Source organism: Rhinoderma darwinii (genome assembly GCF_050947455.1).
Source record: "Rhinoderma darwinii isolate aRhiDar2 chromosome 5 unlocalized genomic scaffold, aRhiDar2.hap1 SUPER_5_unloc_18, whole genome shotgun sequence".
Lineage (NCBI taxonomy): Eukaryota > Metazoa > Chordata > Amphibia > Anura > Rhinodermatidae > Rhinoderma > Rhinoderma darwinii.
This window is the reverse complement of record NW_027461774.1, coordinates 1-18476: the sequence shown is the minus strand read 5'-3', so window position 1 is coordinate 18476 and position 18476 is coordinate 1. Positions and strand designations below refer to the sequence as shown.

The window sequence follows — 18476 nt, the reverse complement described above, 5'->3', positions numbered from 1 at the left end:
ACAGCCTGGCGGCCGGCTGTTGCAGTGTTGCCCTCTCAGGCAACACTGAGTGACTGACTGAGCCTCACCGTCTTATATAAAGTTCAGACGGAACTTTGCACGTGTCATAGTGGAGCCCTCAGGATTCCAGAGCCAGCTTTCTGACATCATAATGGGGCCTCAGAGATAAAAGCCTGGGCCCAGGCAGTGTTGGTCAGTGCTGCTCAGCAGGCAGCACTGGACTGGACTGGATTACAGCTGATACAAGGTGTGAAGGAACAAGGGGTGGCTGTGGGCATGCACTTGCTGCCGCTGCCAGTGTTTATCTGCATGGCAGCAGGGCATTTGGGCGTTGCCAGGAAGGCGTTTTTATGTAGATTCCTCCTCTTTCAGCACTGCATTGTGGTGCAAGCAAAAGAAGCAAATCCTGTCTGGCTTCCTCTCCGGCCTTTATTCACCTCCCGTGTAGCTGTGAGTGTGTGAGCCTGCAGGGCCCCATGGAATTGCCTAGAAGTAGGCTGAATCGCTGCAAGGGCTGAACAGCAGTATCGGGCAGGCTCGGGCAACGCGCGGCCCGTTCGGGTTATCGCTTCTCGGCCTTTTGGCTAAGATCAAGTGTAGTATCTGTTCTTATCAGTTTAATATCTGATACGTCCCCTATCTGGGGACCATATATTAAATGGATTTTTAGAACAGGGAGATGGAAATAGAGCTTGCTCTGTCCACTCCACACATTGACCTGGTATTGCAGTATTTCCAGGACCGGTGCACCCTTTCCTTATGTGTTGACTAAAAGCAGATTCCAAAAGTGTTTTTTGTCTTTGCTATTGTTTCTGTCTTTCTGAAGGGATCTCCCCTTTTAATCCCATTATTTCAACACCTGTTGGACAATGCATGAGTGATAATGAGCTCATTGATTAAATGCAATTAATGAATAGATTGCCACCTCTTGTTGTGTGTCGTCTGTGTTTCTGTGTTTCCGGCATTTCACATTGGAACACCTCATTCACCTTCCTTGTCTTCTCTCCGCCCTCCCTTTTAGGTAAGTTAAAGAGCTGCACCTGAGCCAGCCACTGATTGATTGATTGATTGATTGATTGATTGATTGATTGATTGATTGATGCAGCACAACAGTCAAATAGTGGAGTGGAGTAGGGGAACAGCAAACAGCCAATAAAGCAGCCCGCCCGCTCGCCTGCCCGCCACAATGGACCTACCTGTGTACACTAGATGGATGTGATGGAATGTACTGTCGTCCCTACATTTCAAGAAGAAGTAAGAATTGCAGTTGCAACAAAGCCTTGCTTGCCTACAAAGAGAGCAGCAATTTGGATTTGTTACTATGTTACCTAGAAGAATAACAAACTGTGCAAGGATGGAGGTTGTAGGAGCAAGGAGAAGTTGTCTGTAAAGTTGGTGGATGCCTATTTTCCATTTTGCAGTCCCTTGTCTCCCTCTTGTGGCCTCCTGGAGGCAACTAGCTGTGCAAAAAAAAGACAGCCTGGCGGCCGGCTGTTGCAGTGTTGCCCTCTCAGGCAACACTGAGTGACTGACTGAGCCTCACCGTCTTATATAAAGTTCAGACGGAACTTTGCACGTGTCATAGTGGAGCCCTCAGGATTCCAGAGCCAGCTTTCTGACATCATAATGGGGCCTCAGAGATAAAAGCCTGGGCCCAGGCAGTGTTGGTCAGTGCTGCTCAGCAGGCAGCACTGGACTGGACTGGATTACAGCTGATACAAGGTGTGAAGGAACAAGGGGTGGCTGTGGGCATGCACTTGCTGCCGCTGCCAGTGTTTATCTGCATGGCAGCAGGGCATTTGGGCGTTGCCAGGAAGGCGTTTTTATGTAGATTCCTCCTCTTTCAGCACTGCATTGTGGTGCAAGCAAAAGAAGCAAATCCTGTCTGGCTTCCTCTCCGGCCTTTATTCACCTCCCGTGTAGCTGTGAGTGTGTGAGCCTGCAGGGCCCCATGGAATTGCCTAGAAGTAGGCTGAATCGCTGCAAGGGCTGAACAGCAGTATCGGGCAGGCTCGGGCAACGCGCGGCCCGTTCGGGTTATCGCTTCTCGGCCTTTTGGCTAAGATCAAGTGTAGTATCTGTTCTTATCAGTTTAATATCTGATACGTCCCCTATCTGGGGACCATATATTAAATGGATTTTTAGAACAGGGAGATGGAAATAGAGCTTGCTCTGTCCACTCCACGCATTGACCTGGTATTGCAGTATTTCCAGGACCGGTGCACCCTTTCCTTATGTGTTGACTAAAAGCAGATTCCAAAAGTGTTTTTTGTCTTTGCTATTGTTTCTGTCTTTCTGAAGGGATCTCCCCTTTTAATCCCATTATTTCAACACCTGTTGGACAATGCATGAGTGATAATGAGCTCATTGATTAAATGCAATTAATGAATAGATTGCCACCTCTTGTTGTGTGTCGTCTGTGTTTCTGTGTTTCCGGCATTTCACATTGGAACACCTCATTCACCTTCCTTGTCTTCTCTCCGCCCTCCCTTTTAGGTAAGTTAAAGAGCTGCACCTGAGCCAGCCACTGATTGATTGATTAATTGATTGATTGATTGATTGATTGATTGATTGATGCAGCACAACAGTCAAATAGTGGAGTGGAGTAGGGGAACAGCAAACAGCCAATAAAGCAGCCCGCCCGCTCGCCTGCCCGCCACAATGGACCTACCTGTGTACACTAGATGGATGTGATGGAATGTACTGTCGTCCCTACATTTCAAGAAGAAGTAAGAATTGCAGTTGCAACAAAGCCTTGCTTGCCTACAAAGAGAGCAGCAATTTGGATTTGTTACTATGTTACCTAGAAGAATAACAAACTGTGCAAGGATGGAGGTTGTAGGAGCAAGGAGAAGTTGTCTGTAAAGTTGGTGGATGCCTATTTTCCATTTTGCAGTCCCTTGTCTCCCTCTTGTGGCCTCCTGGAGGCAACTAGCTGTGCAAAAAAAAGACAGCCTGGCGGCCGGCTGTTGCAGTGTTGCCCTCTCAAGCAACACTGAGTGACTGACTGAGCCTCACCGTCTTATATAAAGTTCAGACGGAACTTTGCACGTGTCATAGTGGAGCCCTCAGGATTCCAGAGCCAGCTTTCTGACATCATAATGGGGCCTCAGAGATAAAAGCCTGGGCCCAGGCAGTGTTGGTCAGTGCTGCTCAGCAGGCAGCACTGGACTGGACTGGATTACAGCTGATACAAGGTGTGAAGGAACAAGGGGTGGCTGTGGGCATGCACTTGCTGCCGCTGCCAGTGTTTATCTGCATGGCAGCAGGGCATTTGGGCGTTGCCAGGAAGGCGTTTTTATGTAGATTCCTCCTCTTTCAGCACTGCATTGTGGTGCAAGCAAAAGAAGCAAATCCTGTCTGGCTTCCTCTCCGGCCTTTATTCACCTCCCGTGTAGCTGTGAGTGTGTGAGCCTGCAGGGCCCCATGGAATTGCCTAGAAGTAGGCTGAATCGCTGCAAGGGCTGAACAGCAGTATCGGGCAGGCTCGGGCAACGCGCGGCCCGTTCGGGTTATCGCTTCTCGGCCTTTTGGCTAAGATCAAGTGTAGTATCTGTTCTTATCAGTTTAATATCTGATACGTCCCCTATCTGGGGACCATATATTAAATGGATTTTTAGAACAGGGAGATGGAAATAGAGCTTGCTCTGTCCACTCCACGCATTGACCTGGTATTGCAGTATTTCCAGGACCGGTGCACCCTTTCCTTATGTGTTGACTAAAAGCAGATTCCAAAAGTGTTTTTTGTCTTTGCTATTGTTTCTGTCTTTCTGAAGGGATCTCCCCTTTTAATCCCATTATTTCAACACCTGTTGGACAATGCATGAGTGATAATGAGCTCATTGATTAAATGCAATTAATGAATAGATTGCCACCTCTTGTTGTGTGTCGTCTGTGTTTCTGTGTTTCCGGCATTTCACATTGGAACACCTCATTCACCTTCCTTGTCTTCTCTCCGCCCTCCCTTTTAGGTAAGTTAAAGAGCTGCACCTGAGCCAGCCACTGATTGATTGATTGATTGATTGATTGATTGATTGATTGATTGATTGATTGATTGATGCAGCACAACAGTCAAATAGTGGAGTGGAGTAGGGGAACAGCAAACAGCCAATAAAGCAGCCCGCCCGCTCGCCTGCCCGCCACAATGGACCTACCTGTGTACACTAGATGGATGTGATGGAATGTACTGTCGTCCCTACATTTCAAGAAGAAGTAAGAATTGCAGTTGCAACAAAGCCTTGCTTGCCTACAAAGAGAGCAGCAATTTGGATTTGTTACTATGTTACCTAGAAGAATAACAAACTGTGCAAGGATGGAGGTTGTAGGAGCAAGGAGAAGTTGTCTGTAAAGTTGGTGGATGCCTATTTTCCATTTTGCAGTCCCTTGTCTCCCTCTTGTGGCCTCCTGGAGGCAACTAGCTGTGCAAAAAAAAGACAGCCTGGCGGCCGGCTGTTGCAGTGTTGCCCTCTCAGGCAACACTGAGTGACTGACTGAGCCTCACCGTCTTATATAAAGTTCAGACGGAACTTTGCACGTGTCATAGTGGAGCCCTCAGGATTCCAGAGCCAGCTTCTGACATCATAATGGGGCCTCAGAGATAAAAGCCTGGGCCCAGGCAGTGTTGGTCAGTGCTGCTCAGCAGGCAGCACTGGACTGGACTGGATTACAGCTGATACAAGGTGTGAAGGAACAAGGGGTGGCTGTGGGCATGCACTTGCTGCCGCTGCCAGTGTTTATCTGCATGGCAGCAGGGCATTTGGGCGTTGCCAGGAAGGCGTTTTTATGTAGATTCCTCCTCTTTCAGCACTGCATTGTGGTGCAAGCAAAAGAAGCAAATCCTGTCTGGCTTCCTCTCCGGCCTTTATTCACCTCCCGTGTAGCTGTGAGTGTGTGAGCCTGCAGGGCCCCATGGAATTGCCTAGAAGTAGGCTGAATCGCTGCAAGGGCTGAACAGCAGTATCGGGCAGGCTCGGGCAACGCGCGGCCCGTTCGGGTTATCGCTTCTCGGCCTTTTGGCTAAGATCAAGTGTAGTATCTGTTCTTATCAGTTTAATATCTGATACGTCCCCTATCTGGGGACCATATATTAAATGGATTTTTAGAACAGGGAGATGGAAATAGAGCTTGCTCTGTCCACTCCACGCATTGACCTGGTATTGCAGTATTTCCAGGACCGGTGCACCCTTTCCTTATGTGTTGACTAAAAGCAGATTCCAAAAGTGTTTTTTGTCTTTGCTATTGTTTCTGTCTTTCTGAAGGGATCTCCCCTTTTAATCCCATTATTTCAACACCTGTTGGACAATGCATGAGTGATAATGAGCTCATTGATTAAATGCAATTAATGAATAGATTGCCACCTCTTGTTGTGTGTCGTCTGTGTTTCTGTGTTTCCGGCATTTCACATTGGAACACCTCATTCACCTTCCTTGTCTTCTCTCCGCCCTCCCTTTTAGGTAAGTTAAAGAGCTGCACCTGAGCCAGCCACTGATTGATTGATTGATTGATTGATTGATTGATTGATTGATTGATTGCAGCACAACAGTCAAATAGTGGAGTGGAGTAGGGGAACAGCAAACAGCCCAGCAAACAGCCAATAAAGCAGCCCGCCCGCTCGCCTGCCCGCCACAATGGACCTACCTGTGTACACTAGATGGATGTGATGGAATGTACTGTCGTCCCTACATTTCAAGAAGAAGTAAGAATTGCAGTTGCAACAAAGCCTTGCTTGCCTACAAAGAGAGCAGCAATTTGGATTTGTTACTATGTTACCTAGAAGAATAACAAACTGTGCAAGGATGGAGGTTGTAGGAGCAAGGAGAAGTTGTCTGTAAAGTTGGTGGATGCCTATTTTCCATTTTGCAGTCCCTTGTCTCCCTCTTGTGGCCTCCTGGAGGCAACTAGCTGTGCAAAAAAAAGACAGCCTGGCGGCCGGCTGTTGCAGTGTTGCCCTCTCAGGCAACACTGAGTGACTGACTGAGCCTCACCGTCTTATATAAAGTTCAGACGGAACTTTGCACGTGTCATAGTGGAGCCCTCAGGATTCCAGAGCCAGCTTTCTGACATCATAATGGGGCCTCAGAGATAAAAGCCTGGGCCCAGGCAGTGTTGGTCAGTGCTGCTCAGCAGGCAGCACTGGACTGGACTGGATTACAGCTGATACAAGGTGTGAAGGAACAAGGGGTGGCTGTGGGCATGCACTTGCTGCCGCTGCCAGTGTTTATCTGCATGGCAGCAGGGCATTTGGGCGTTGCCAGGAAGGCGTTTTTATGTAGATTCCTCCTCTTTCAGCACTGCATTGTGGTGCAAGCAAAAGAAGCAAATCCTGTCTGGCTTCCTCTCCGGCCTTTATTCACCTCCCGTGTAGCTGTGAGTGTGTGAGCCTGCAGGGCCCCATGGAATTGCCTAGAAGTAGGCTGAATCGCTGCAAGGGCTGAACAGCAGTATCGGGCAGGCTCGGGCAACGCGCGGCCCGTTCGGGTTATCGCTTCTCGGCCTTTTGGCTAAGATCAAGTGTAGTATCTGTTCTTATCAGTTTAATATCTGATACGTCCCCTATCTGGGGACCATATATTAAATGGATTTTTAGAACAGGAAGATGGAAATAGAGCTTGCTCTGTCCACTCCACGCATTGACCTGGTATTGCAGTATTTCCAGGACCGGTGCACCCTTTCCTTATGTGTTGACTAAAAGCAGATTCCAAAAGTGTTTTTTGTCTTTGCTATTGTTTCTGTCTTTCTGAAGGGATCTCCCCTTTTAATCCCATTATTTCAACACCTGTTGGACAATGCATGAGTGATAATGAGCTCATTGATTAAATGCAATTAATGAATAGATTGCCACCTCTTGTTGTGTGTCGTCTGTGTTTCTGTGTTTCCGGCATTTCACATTGGAACACCTCATTCACCTTCCTTGTCTTCTCTCCGCCCTCCCTTTTAGGTAAGTTAAAGAGCTGCACCTGAGCCAGCCACTGATTGATTGATTGATTGATTGATTGATTGATTGATTGATTGATTGATTGATTGATGCAGCACAACAGTCAAATAGTGGAGTGGAGTAGGGGAACAGCAAACAGCCAATAAAGCAGCCCGCCCGCTCGCCTGCCCGCCACAATGGACCTACCTGTGTACACTAGATGGATGTGATGGAATGTACTGTCGTCCCTACATTTCAAGAAGAAGTAAGAATTGCAGTTGCAACAAAGCCTTGCTTGCCTACAAAGAGAGCAGCAATTTGGATTTGTTACTATGTTACCTAGAAGAATAACAAACTGTGCAAGGATGGAGGTTGTAGGAGCAAGGAGAAGTTGTCTGTAAAGTTGGTGGATGCCTATTTTCCATTTTGCAGTCCCTTGTCTCCCTTTTGTGGCCTCCTGGAGGCAACTAGCTGTGCAAAAAAAAGACAGCCTGGCGGCCGGCTGTTGCAGTGTTGCCCTCTCAGGCAACACTGAGTGACTGACTGAGCCTCACCGTCTTATATAAAGTTCAGACGGAACTTTGCACGTGTCATAGTGGAGCCCTCAGGATTCCAGAGCCAGCTTTCTGACATCATAATGGGGCCTCAGAGATAAAAGCCTGGGCCCAGGCAGTGTTGGTCAGTGCTGCTCAGCAGGCAGCACTGGACTGGACTGGATTACAGCTGATACAAGGTGTGAAGGAACAAGGGGTGGCTGTGGGCATGCACTTGCTGCCGCTGCCAGTGTTTATCTGCATGGCAGCAGGGCATTTGGGCGTTGCCAGGAAGGCGTTTTTATGTAGATTCCTCCTCTTTCAGCACTGCATTGTGGTGCAAGCAAAAGAAGCAAATCCTGTCTGGCTTCCTCTGCGGCCTTTATTCACCTCCCGTGTAGCTGTGAGTGTGTGAGCCTGCAGGGCCCCATGGAATTGCCTAGAAGTAGGCTGAATCGCTGCAAGGGCTGAACAGCAGTATCGGGCAGGCTCGGGCAACGCGCGGCCCGTTCGGGTTATCGCTTCTCGGCCTTTTGGCTAAGATCAAGTGTAGTATCTGTTCTTATCAGTTTAATATCTGATACGTCCCCTATCTGGGGACCATATATTAAATGGATTTTTAGAACAGGGAGATGGAAATAGAGCTTGCTCTGTCCACTCCACGCATTGACCTGGTATTGCAGTATTTCCAGGACCGGTGCACCCTTTCCTTATGTGTTGACTAAAAGCAGATTCCAAAAGTGTTTTTTGTCTTTGCTATTGTTTCTGTCTTTCTGAAGGGATCTCCCCTTTTAATCCCATTATTTCAACACCTGTTGGACAATGCATGAGTGATAATGAGCTCATTGATTAAATGCAATTAATGAATAGATTGCCACCTCTTGTTGTGTGTCGTCTGTGTTTCTGTGTTTCCGGCATTTCACATTGGAACACCTCATTCACCTTCCTTGTCTTCTCTCCGCCCTCCCTTTTAGGTAAGTTAAAGAGCTGCACCTGAGCCAGCCACTGATTGATTGATTGATTGATTGATTGATTGATTGATTGATTGATTGATTGATTGATTGATGCAGCACAACAGTCAAATAGTGGAGTGGAGTAGGGGAACAGCAAACAGCCAATAAAGCAGCCCGCCCGCTCGCCTGCCCGCCACAATGGACCTACCTGTGTACACTAGATGGATGTGATGGAATGTACTGTCGTCCCTACATTTCAAGAAGAAGTAAGAATTGCAGTTGCAACAAAGCCTTGCTTGCCTACAAAGAGAGCAGCAATTTGGATTTGTTACTATGTTACCTAGAAGAATAACAAACTGTGCAAGGATGGAGGTTGTAGGAGCAAGGAGAAGTTGTCTGTAAAGTTGGTGGATGCCTATTTTCCATTTTGCAGTCCCTTGTCTCCCTCTTGTGGCCTCCTGGAGGCAACTAGCTGTGCAAAAAAAAGACAGCCTGGCGGCCGGCTGTTGCAGTGTTGCCCTCTCAGGCAACACTGAGTGACTGACTGAGCCTCACCGTCTTATATAAAGTTCAGACGGAACTTTGCACGTGTCATAGTGGAGCCCTCAGGATTCCAGAGCCAGCTTTCTGACATCATAATGGGGCCTCAGAGATAAAAGCCTGGGCCCAGGCAGTGTTGGTCAGTGCTGCTCAGCAGGCAGCACTGGACTGGACTGGATTACAGCTGATACAAGGTGTGAAGGAACAAGGGGTGGCTGTGGGCATGCACTTGCTGCCGCTGCCAGTGTTTATCTGCATGGCAGCAGGGCATTTGGGCGTTGCCAGGAAGGCGTTTTTATGTAGATTCCTCCTCTTTCAGCACTGCATTGTGGTGCAAGCAAAAGAAGCAAATCCTGTCTGGCTTCCTCTCCGGCCTTTATTCACCTCCCGTGTAGCTGTGAGTGTGTGAGCCTGCAGGGCCCCATGGAATTGCCTAGAAGTAGGCTGAATCGCTGCAAGGGCTGAACAGCAGTATCGGGCAGGCTCGGGCAACGCGCGGCCCGTTCGGGTTATCGCTTCTCGGCCTTTTGGCTAAGATCAAGTGTAGTATCTGTTCTTATCAGTTTAATATCTGATACGTCCCCTATCTGGGGACCATATATTAAATGGATTTTTAGAACAGGGAGATGGAAATAGAGCTTGCTCTGTCCACTCCACGCATTGACCTGGTATTGCAGTATTTCCAGGACCGGTGCACCCTTTCCTTATGTGTTGACTAAAAGCAGATTCCAAAAGTGTTTTTTGTCTTTGCTATTGTTTCTGTCTTTCTGAAGGGATCTCCCCTTTTAATCCCATTATTTCAACACCTGTTGGACAATGCATGAGTGATAATGAGCTCATTGATTAAATGCAATTAATGAATAGATTGCCACCTCTTGTTGTGTGTCGTCTGTGTTTCTGTGTTTCCGGCATTTCACATTGGAACACCTCATTCACCTTCCTTGTCTTCTCTCCGCCCTCCCTTTTAGGTAAGTTAAAGAGCTGCACCTGAGCCAGCCACTGATTGATTGATTGATTGATTGATTGATTGATTGATTGATTGATTGATTGATGCAGCACAACAGTCAAATAGTGGAGTGGAGTAGGGGAACAGCAAACAGCCAATAAAGCAGCCCGCCCGCTCGCCTGCCCGCCACAATGGACCTACCTGTGTACACTAGATGGATGTGATGGAATGTACTGTCGTCCCTACATTTCAAGAAGAAGTAAGAATTGCAGTTGCAACAAAGCCTTGCTTGCCTACAAAGAGAGCAGCAATTTGGATTTGTTACTATGTTACCTAGAAGAATAACAAACTGTGCAAGGATGGAGGTTGTAGGAGCAAGGAGAAGTTGTCTGTAAAGTTGGTGGATGCCTATTTTCCATTTTGCAGTCCCTTGTCTCCCTCTTGTGGCCTCCTGGAGGCAACTAGCTGTGCAAAAAAAAGACAGCCTGGCGGCCGGCTGTTGCAGTGTTGCCCTCTCAGGCAACACTGAGTGACTGACTGAGCCTCACCGTCTTATATAAAGTTCAGACGGAACTTTGCACGTGTCATAGTGGAGCCCTCAGGATTCCAGAGCCAGCTTTCTGACATCATAATGGGGCCTCAGAGATAAAAGCCTGGGCCCAGGCAGTGTTGGTCAGTGCTGCTCAGCAGGCAGCACTGGACTGGACTGGATTACAGCTGATACAAGGTGTGAAGGAACAAGGGGTGGCTGTGGGCATGCACTTGCTGCCGCTGCCAGTGTTTATCTGCATGGCAGCAGGGCATTTGGGCGTTGCCAGGAAGGCGTTTTTATGTAGATTCCTCCTCTTTCAGCACTGCATTGTGGTGCAAGCAAAAGAAGCAAATCCTGTCTGGCTTCCTCTCCGGCCTTTATTCACCTCCCGTGTAGCTGTGAGTGTGTGAGCCTGCAGGGCCCCATGGAATTGCCTAGAAGTAGGCTGAATCGCTGCAAGGGCTGAACAGCAGTATCGGGCAGGCTCGGGCAACGCGCGGCCCGTTCGGGTTATCGCTTCTCGGCCTTTTGGCTAAGATCAAGTGTAGTATCTGTTCTTATCAGTTTAATATCTGATACGTCCCCTATCTGGGGACCATATATTAAATGGATTTTTAGAACAGGGAGATGGAAATAGAGCTTGCTCTGTCCACTCCACGCATTGACCTGGTATTGCAGTATTTCCAGGACCGGTGCACCCTTTCCTTATGTGTTGACTAAAAGCAGATTCCAAAAGTGTTTTTTGTCTTTGCTATTGTTTCTGTCTTTCTGAAGGGATCTCCCCTTTTAATCCCATTATTTCAACACCTGTTGGGCAATGCATGAGTGATAATGAGCTCATTGATTAAATGCAATTAATGAATAGATTGCCACCTCTTGTTGTGTGTCGTCTGTGTTTCTGTGTTTCCGGCATTTCACATTGGAACACCTCATTCACCTTCCTTGTCTTCTCTCCGCCCTCCCTTTTAGGTAAGTTAAAGAGCTGCACCTGAGCCAGCCACTGATTGATTGATTGATTGATTGATTGATTGATTGATTGATTGATGCAGCACACCAGTCAAATAGTGGAGTGGAGTAGGGGAACAGCAAACAGCCAATAAAGCAGCCCGCCCGCTCGCCTGCCCGCCACAATGGACCTACCTGTGTACACTAGATGGATGTGATGGAATGTACTGTCGTCCCTACATTTCAAGAAGAAGTAAGAATTGCAGTTGCAACAAAGCCTTGCTTGCCTACAAAGAGAGCAGCAATTTGGATTTGTTACTATGTTACCTAGAAGAATAACAAACTGTGCAAGGATGGAGGTTGTAGGAGCAAGGAGAAGTTGTCTGTAAAGTTGGTGGATGCCTATTTTCCATTTTGCAGTCCCTTGTCTCCCTCTTGTGGCCTCCTGGAGGCAACTAGCTGTGCAAAAAAAAGACAGCCTGGCGGCCGGCTGTTGCAGTGTTGCCCTCTCAGGCAACACTGAGTGACTGACTGAGCCTCACCGTCTTATATAAAGTTCAGACGGAACTTTGCACGTGTCATAGTGGAGCCCTCAGGATTCCAGAGCCAGCTTTCTGACATCATAATGGGGCCTCAGAGATAAAAGCCTGGGCCCAGGCAGTGTTGGTCAGTGCTGCTCAGCAGGCAGCACTGGACTGGACTGGATTACAGCTGATACAAGGTGTGAAGGAACAAGGGGTGGCTGTGGGCATGCACTTGCTGCCGCTGCCAGTGTTTATCTGCATGGCAGCAGGGCATTTGGGCGTTGCCAGGAAGGCGTTTTTATGTAGATTCCTCCTCTTTCAGCACTGCATTGTGGTGCAAGCAAAAGAAGCAAATCCTGTCTGGCTTCCTCTCCGGCCTTTATTCACCTCCCGTGTAGCTGTGAGTGTGTGAGCCTGCAGGGCCCCATGGAATTGCCTAGAAGTAGGCTGAATCGCTGCAAGGGCTGAACAGCAGTATCGGGCAGGCTCGGGCAACGCGCGGCCCGTTCGGGTTATCGCTTCTCGGCCTTTTGGCTAAGATCAAGTGTAGTATCTGTTCTTATCAGTTTAATATCTGATACGTCCCCTATCTGGGGACCATATATTAAATGGATTTTTAGAACAGGGAGATGGAAATAGAGCTTGCTCTGTCCACTCCACGCATTGACCTGGTATTGCAGTATTTCCAGGACCAGTGCACCCTTTCCTTATGTGTTGACTAAAAGCAGATTCCAAAAGTGTTTTTTGTCTTTGCTATTGTTTCTGTCTTTCTGAAGGGATCTCCCCTTTTAATCCCATTATTTCAACACCTGTTGGACAATGCATGAGTGATAATGAGCTCATTGATTAAATGCAATTAATGAATAGATTGCCACCTCTTGTTGTGTGTCGTCTGTGTTTCTGTGTTTCCGGCATTTCACATTGGAACACCTCATTCACCTTCCTTGTCTTCTCTCCGCCCTCCCTTTTAGGTAAGTTAAAGAGCTGCACCTGAGCCAGCCACTGATTGATTGATTGATTGATTGATTGATTGATTGATTGATTGATTGATTGATTGATTGATTGATTGATTGATGCAGCACAACAGTCAAATAGTGGAGTGGAGTAGGGGAACAGCAAACAGCCAATAAAGCAGCCCGCCCGCTCGCCTGCCCGCCACAATGGACCTACCTGTGTACACTAGATGGATGTGATGGAATGTACTGTCGTCCCTACATTTCAAGAAGAAGTAAGAATTGCAGTTGCAACAAAGCCTTGCTTGCCTACAAAGAGAGCAGCAATTTGGATTTGTTACTATGTTACCTAGAAGAATAACAAACTGTGCAAGGATGGAGGTTGTAGGAGCAAGGAGAAGTTGTCTGTAAAGTTGGTGGATGCCTATTTTCCATTTTGCAGTCCCTTGTCTCCCTCTTGTGGCCTCCTGGAGGCAACTAGCTGTGCAAAAAAAAGACAGCCTGGTGGCCGGCTGTTGCAGTGTTGCCCTCTCAGGCAACACTGAGTGACTGACTGAGCCTCACCGTCTTATATAAAGTTCAGACGGAACTTTGCACGTGTCATAGTGGAGCCCTCAGGATTCCAGAGCCAGCTTTCTGACATCATAATGGGGCCTCAGAGATAAAAGCCTGGGCCCAGGCAGTGTTGGTCAGTGCTGCTCAGCAGGCAGCACTGGACTGGACTGGATTACAGCTGATACAAGGTGTGAAGGAACAAGGGGTGGCTGTGGGCATGCACTTGCTGCCGCTGCCAGTGTTTATCTGCATGGCAGCAGGGCATTTGGGCGTTGCCAGGAAGGCGTTTTTATGTAGATTCCTCCTCTTTCAGCACTGCATTGTGGTGCAAGCAAAAGAAGCAAATCCTGTCTGGCTTCCTCTCCGGCCTTTATTCACCTCCCGTGTAGCTGTGAGTGTGTGAGCCTGCAGGGCCCCATGGAATTGCCTAGAAGTAGGCTGAATCGCTGCAAGGGCTGAACAGCAGTATCGGGCAGGCTCGGGCAACGCGCGGCCCGTTCGGGTTATCGCTTCTCGGCCTTTTGGCTAAGATCAAGTGTAGTATCTGTTCTTATCAGTTTAATATCTGATACGTCCCCTATCTGGGGACCATATATTAAATGGATTTTTAGAACAGGGAGATGGAAATAGAGCTTGCTCTGTCCACTCCACGCATTGACCTGGTATTGCAGTATTTCCAGGACCGGTGCACCCTTTCCTTATGTGTTGACTAAAAGCAGATTCCAAAAGTGTTTTTTGTCTTTGCTATTGTTTCTGTCTTTCTGAAGGGATCTCCCCTTTTAATCCCATTATTTCAACACCTGTTGGACAATGCATGAGTGATAATGAGCTCATTGATTAAATGCAATTAATGAATAGATTGCCACCTCTTGTTGTGTGTCGTCTGTGTTTCTGTGTTTCCGGCATTTCACATTGGAACACCTCATTCACCTTCCTTGTCTTCTCTCCGCCCTCCCTTTTAGGTAAGTTAAAGAGCTGCACCTGAGCCAGCCACTGATTGATTGATTGATTGATTGATTGATTGATTGATTGATTGATTGATTGATGCAGCACAACAGTCAAATAGTGGAGTGGAGTAGGGGAACAGCAAACAGCCAATAAAGCAGCCCGCCCGCTCGCCTGCCCGCCACAATGGACCTACCTGTGTACACTAGATGGATGTGATGGAATGTACTGTCGTCCCTACATTTCAAGAAGAAGTAAGAATTGCAGTTGCAACAAAGCCTTGCTTGCCTACAAAGAGAGCAGCAATTTGGATTTGTTACTATGTTACCTAGAAGAATAACAAACTGTGCAAGGATGGAGGTTGTAGGAGCAAGGAGAAGTTGTCTGTAAAGTTGGTGGATGCCTATTTTCCATTTTGCAGTCCCTTGTCTCCCTCTTGTGGCCTCCTGGAGGCAACTAGCTGTGCAAAAAAAAGACAGCCTGGCGGCCGGCTGTTGCAGTGTTGCCCTCTCAGGCAACACTGAGTGACTGACTGAGCCTCACCGTCTTATATAAAGTTCAGACGGAACTTTGCACGTGTCATAGTGGAGCCCTCAGGATTCCAGAGCCAGCTTTCTGACATCATAATGGGGCCTCAGAGATAAAAGCCTGGGCCCAGGCAGTGTTGGTCAGTGCTGCTCAGCAGGCAGCACTGGACTGGACTGGATTACAGCTGATACAAGGTGTGAAGGAACAAGGGGTGGCTGTGGGCATGCACTTGCTGCCGCTGCCAGTGTTTATCTGCATGGCAGCAGGGCATTTGGGCGTTGCCAGGAAGGCGTTTTTATGTAGATTCCTCCTCTTTCAGCACTGCATTGTGGTGCAAGCAAAAGAAGCAAATCCTGTCTGGCTTCCTCTCCGGCCTTTATTCACCTCCCGTGTAGCTGTGAGTGTGTGAGCCTGCAGGGCCCCATGGAATTGCCTAGAAGTAGGCTGAATCGCTGCAAGGGCTAAACAGCAGTATCGGGCAGGCTCGGGCAACGCGCGGCCCGTTCGGGTTATCGCTTCTCGGCCTTTTGGCTAAGATCAAGTGTAGTATCTGTTCTTATCAGTTTAATATCTGATACGTCCCCTATCTGGGGACCATATATTAAATGGATTTTTAGAACAGGGAGATGGAAATAGAGCTTGCTCTGTCCACTCCACGCATTGACCTGGTATTGCAGTATTTCCAGGACCGGTGCACCCTTTCCTTATGTGTTGACTAAAAGCAGATTCCAAAAGTGTTTTTTGTCTTTGCTATTGTTTCTGTCTTTCTGAAGGGATCTCCCCTTTTAATCCCATTATTTCAACACCTGTTGGACAATGCATGAGTGATAATGAGCTCATTGATTAAATGCAATTAATGAATAGATTGCCACCTCTTGTTGTGTGTCGTCTGTGTTTCTGTGTTTCCGGCATTTCACATTGGAACACCTCATTCACCTTCCTTGTCTTCTCTCCGCCCTCCCTTTTAGGTAAGTTAAAGAGCTGCACCTGAGCCAGCCACTGATTGATTGATTGATTGATTGATTGATTGATTGATTGATTGATTGATTGATTGATTGATTGATGCAGCACAACAGTCAAATAGTGGAGTGGAGTAGGGGAACAGCAAACAGCCAATAAAGCAGCCCGCCCGCTCGCCTGCCCGCCACAATGGACCTACCTGTGTACACTAGATGGATGTGATGGAATGTACTGTCGTCCCTACATTTCAAGAAGAAGTAAGAATTGCAGTTGCAACAAAGCCTTGCTTGCCTACAAAGAGAGCAGCAATTTGGATTTGTTACTATGTTACCTAGAAGAATAACAAACTGTGCAAGGATGGAGGTTGTAGGAGCAAGGAGAAGTTGTCTGTAAAGTTGGTGGATGCCTATTTTCCATTTTGCAGTCCCTTGTCTCCCTCTTGTGGCCTCCTGGAGGCAACTAGCTGTGCAAAAAAAAGACAGCCTGGCGGCCGGCTGTTGCAGTGTTGCCCTCTCAGGCAACACTGAGTGACTGACTGAGCCTCACCGTCTTATATAAAGTTCAGACGGAACTTTGCACGTGTCATAGTGGAGCCCTCAGGATTCCAGAGCCAGCTTTCTGACATCATAATGGGGCCTCAGAGATAAAAGCCTGGGCCCAGGCAGTGTTGGTCAGTGCTGCTCAGCAGGCAGCACTGGACTGGACTGGATTACAGCTGATACAAGGTGTGAAGGAACAAGGGTTGGCTGTGGGCATGCACTTGCTGCCGCTGCCAGTGTTTATCTGCATGGCAGCAGGGCATTTGGGCGTTGCCAGGAAGGCGTTTTTATGTAGATTCCTCCTCTTTCAGCACTGCATTGTGGTGCAAGCAAAAGAAGCAAATCCTGTCTGGCTTCCTCTCCGGCCTTTATTCACCTCCCGTGTAGCTGTGAGTGTGTGAGCCTGCAGGGCCCCATGGAATTGCCTAGAAGTAGGCTGAATCGCTGCAAGGGCTGAACAGCAGTATCGGGCAGGCTCGGGCAACGCGCGGCCCGTTCGGGTTATCGCTTCTCGGCCTTTTGGCTAAGATCAAGTGTAGTATCTGTTCTTATCAGTTTAATATCTGATACGTCCCCTATCTGGGGACCATATATTAAATGGATTTTTAGAACAGGGAGATGGAAATAGAGCTTGCTCTGTCCACTCCACGCATTGACCTGGTATTGCAGTATTTCCAGGACCGGTGCACCCTTTCCTTATGTGTTGACTAAAAGCAGATTCCAAAAGTGTTTTTTGTCTTTGCTATTGTTTCTGTCTTTCTGAAGGGATCTCCCCTTTTAATCCCATTATTTCAACACCTGTTGGACAATGCATGAGTGATAATGAGCTCATTGATTAAATGCAATTAATGAATAGATTGCCACCTCTTGTTGTGTGTCGTCTGTGTTTCTGTGTTTCCGGCATTTCACATTGGAACACCTCATTCACCTTCCTTGTCTTCTCTCCGCCCTCCCTTTTAGGTAAGTTAAAGAGCTGCACCTGAGCCAGCCACTGATTGATTGATTGATTGATTGATTGATTGATTGATTGATTGATGCAGCACAACAGTCAAATAGTGGAGTGGAGTAGGGGAACAGCAAACAGCCAATAAAGCAGCCCGCCCGCTCGCCTGCCCGCCACAATGGACCTACCTGTGTACACTAGATGGATGTGATGGAATGTACTGTCGTCCCTACATTTCAAGAAGAAGTAAGAATTGCAGTTGCAACAAAGCCTTGCTTGCCTACAAAGAGAGCAGCAATTTGGATTTGTTACTATGTTACCTAGAAGAATAACAAACTGTGCAAGGATGGAGGTTGTAGGAGCAAGGAGAAGTTGTCTGTAAAGTTGGTGGATGCCTATTTTCCATTTTGCAGTCCCTTGTCTCCCTCTTGTGGCCTCCTGGAGGCAACTAGCTGTGCAAAAAAAAGACAGCCTGGCGGCCGGCTGTTGCAGTGTTGCCCTCTCAGGCAACACTGAGTGACTGACTGAGCCTCACCGTCTTATATAAAGTTCAGACGGAACTTTGCACGTGTCATAGTGGAGCCCTCAGGATTCCAGAGCCAGCTTTCTGACATCATAATGGGGCCTCAGAGATAAAAGCCTGGGCCCAGGCAGTGTTGGTCAGTGCTGCTCAGCAGGCAGCACTGGACTGGACTGGATTACAGCTGATACAAGGTGTGAAGGAACAAGGGGTGGCTGTGGGCATGCACTTGCTGCCGCTGCCAGTGTTTATCTGCATGGCAGCAGGGCATTTGGGCGTTGCCAGGAAGGCGTTTTTATGTAGATTCCTCCTCTTTCAGCACTGCATTGTGGTGCAAGCAAAAGAAGCAAATCCTGTCTGGCTTCCTCTCCGGCCTTTATTCACCTCCCGTGTAGCTGTGAGTGTGTGAGCCTGCAGGGCCCCATGGAATTGCCTAGAAGTAGGCTGAATCGCTGCAAGGGCTGAACAGCAGTATCGGGCAGGCTCGGGCAACGCGCGGCCCGTTCGGGTTATCGCTTCTCGGCCTTTTGGCTAAGATCAAGTGTAGTATCTGTTCTTATCAGTTTAATATCTGATACGTCCCCTATCTGGGGACCATATATTAAATGGATTTTTAGAACAGGGAGATGGAAATAGAGCTTGCTCTG

General features: G+C 47.9%; 12 non-coding genes and 1 pseudogene across 12 annotated transcripts; all 13 read left to right on the top strand.

Moving 5' to 3' along the window:
* The first annotated feature begins 564 nt into the window (after positions 1-564).
* LOC142686689 (U2 spliceosomal RNA) lies at positions 565-755 on the top strand. Its single transcript, XR_012856008.1, has one exon. It is a non-coding gene; the product is annotated as a U2 spliceosomal RNA (small nuclear RNA).
* A 1284-nt stretch (positions 756-2039) lies between these two features.
* Positions 2040-2230, top strand: LOC142686535 (U2 spliceosomal RNA). Its single transcript, XR_012855869.1, has one exon. It is a non-coding gene; the product is annotated as a U2 spliceosomal RNA (small nuclear RNA).
* A 1284-nt stretch (positions 2231-3514) lies between these two features.
* Positions 3515-3705, top strand: LOC142686523 (U2 spliceosomal RNA). The gene has a single exon (XR_012855858.1). It is a non-coding gene; the product is annotated as a U2 spliceosomal RNA (small nuclear RNA).
* A 1291-nt stretch (positions 3706-4996) lies between these two features.
* Positions 4997-5187, top strand: LOC142686511 (U2 spliceosomal RNA). Its single transcript, XR_012855847.1, has one exon. It is a non-coding gene; the product is annotated as a U2 spliceosomal RNA (small nuclear RNA).
* A 1293-nt stretch (positions 5188-6480) lies between these two features.
* On the top strand, positions 6481-6671 carry LOC142686692 (U2 spliceosomal RNA). The gene has a single exon (XR_012856011.1). It is a non-coding gene; the product is annotated as a U2 spliceosomal RNA (small nuclear RNA).
* A 1292-nt stretch (positions 6672-7963) lies between these two features.
* Positions 7964-8154, top strand: LOC142686498 (U2 spliceosomal RNA). The gene has a single exon (XR_012855836.1). It is a non-coding gene; the product is annotated as a U2 spliceosomal RNA (small nuclear RNA).
* Positions 8155-9450: 1296 nt separating this feature from the next.
* LOC142686485 (U2 spliceosomal RNA) lies at positions 9451-9641 on the top strand. The gene has a single exon (XR_012855825.1). It is a non-coding gene; the product is annotated as a U2 spliceosomal RNA (small nuclear RNA).
* A 1288-nt stretch (positions 9642-10929) lies between these two features.
* On the top strand, positions 10930-11120 carry LOC142686732 (U2 spliceosomal RNA). Its single transcript, XR_012856044.1, has one exon. It is a non-coding gene; the product is annotated as a U2 spliceosomal RNA (small nuclear RNA).
* Positions 11121-12400: 1280 nt separating this feature from the next.
* Positions 12401-12591, top strand: LOC142686479 (U2 spliceosomal RNA). The gene has a single exon (XR_012855819.1). It is a non-coding gene; the product is annotated as a U2 spliceosomal RNA (small nuclear RNA).
* A 1308-nt stretch (positions 12592-13899) lies between these two features.
* Positions 13900-14090, top strand: LOC142686719 (U2 spliceosomal RNA). Its single transcript, XR_012856033.1, has one exon. It is a non-coding gene; the product is annotated as a U2 spliceosomal RNA (small nuclear RNA).
* A 1288-nt stretch (positions 14091-15378) lies between these two features.
* LOC142686707 (U2 spliceosomal RNA) lies at positions 15379-15569 on the top strand. Its single transcript, XR_012856022.1, has one exon. It is a non-coding gene; the product is annotated as a U2 spliceosomal RNA (small nuclear RNA).
* A 1300-nt stretch (positions 15570-16869) lies between these two features.
* LOC142686602 (U2 spliceosomal RNA) lies at positions 16870-17060 on the top strand. The gene has a single exon (XR_012855930.1). It is a non-coding gene; the product is annotated as a U2 spliceosomal RNA (small nuclear RNA).
* Positions 17061-18340: 1280 nt separating this feature from the next.
* LOC142686703 (U2 spliceosomal RNA) lies at positions 18341-18476 on the top strand (annotated as a pseudogene; the record flags this gene model as incomplete).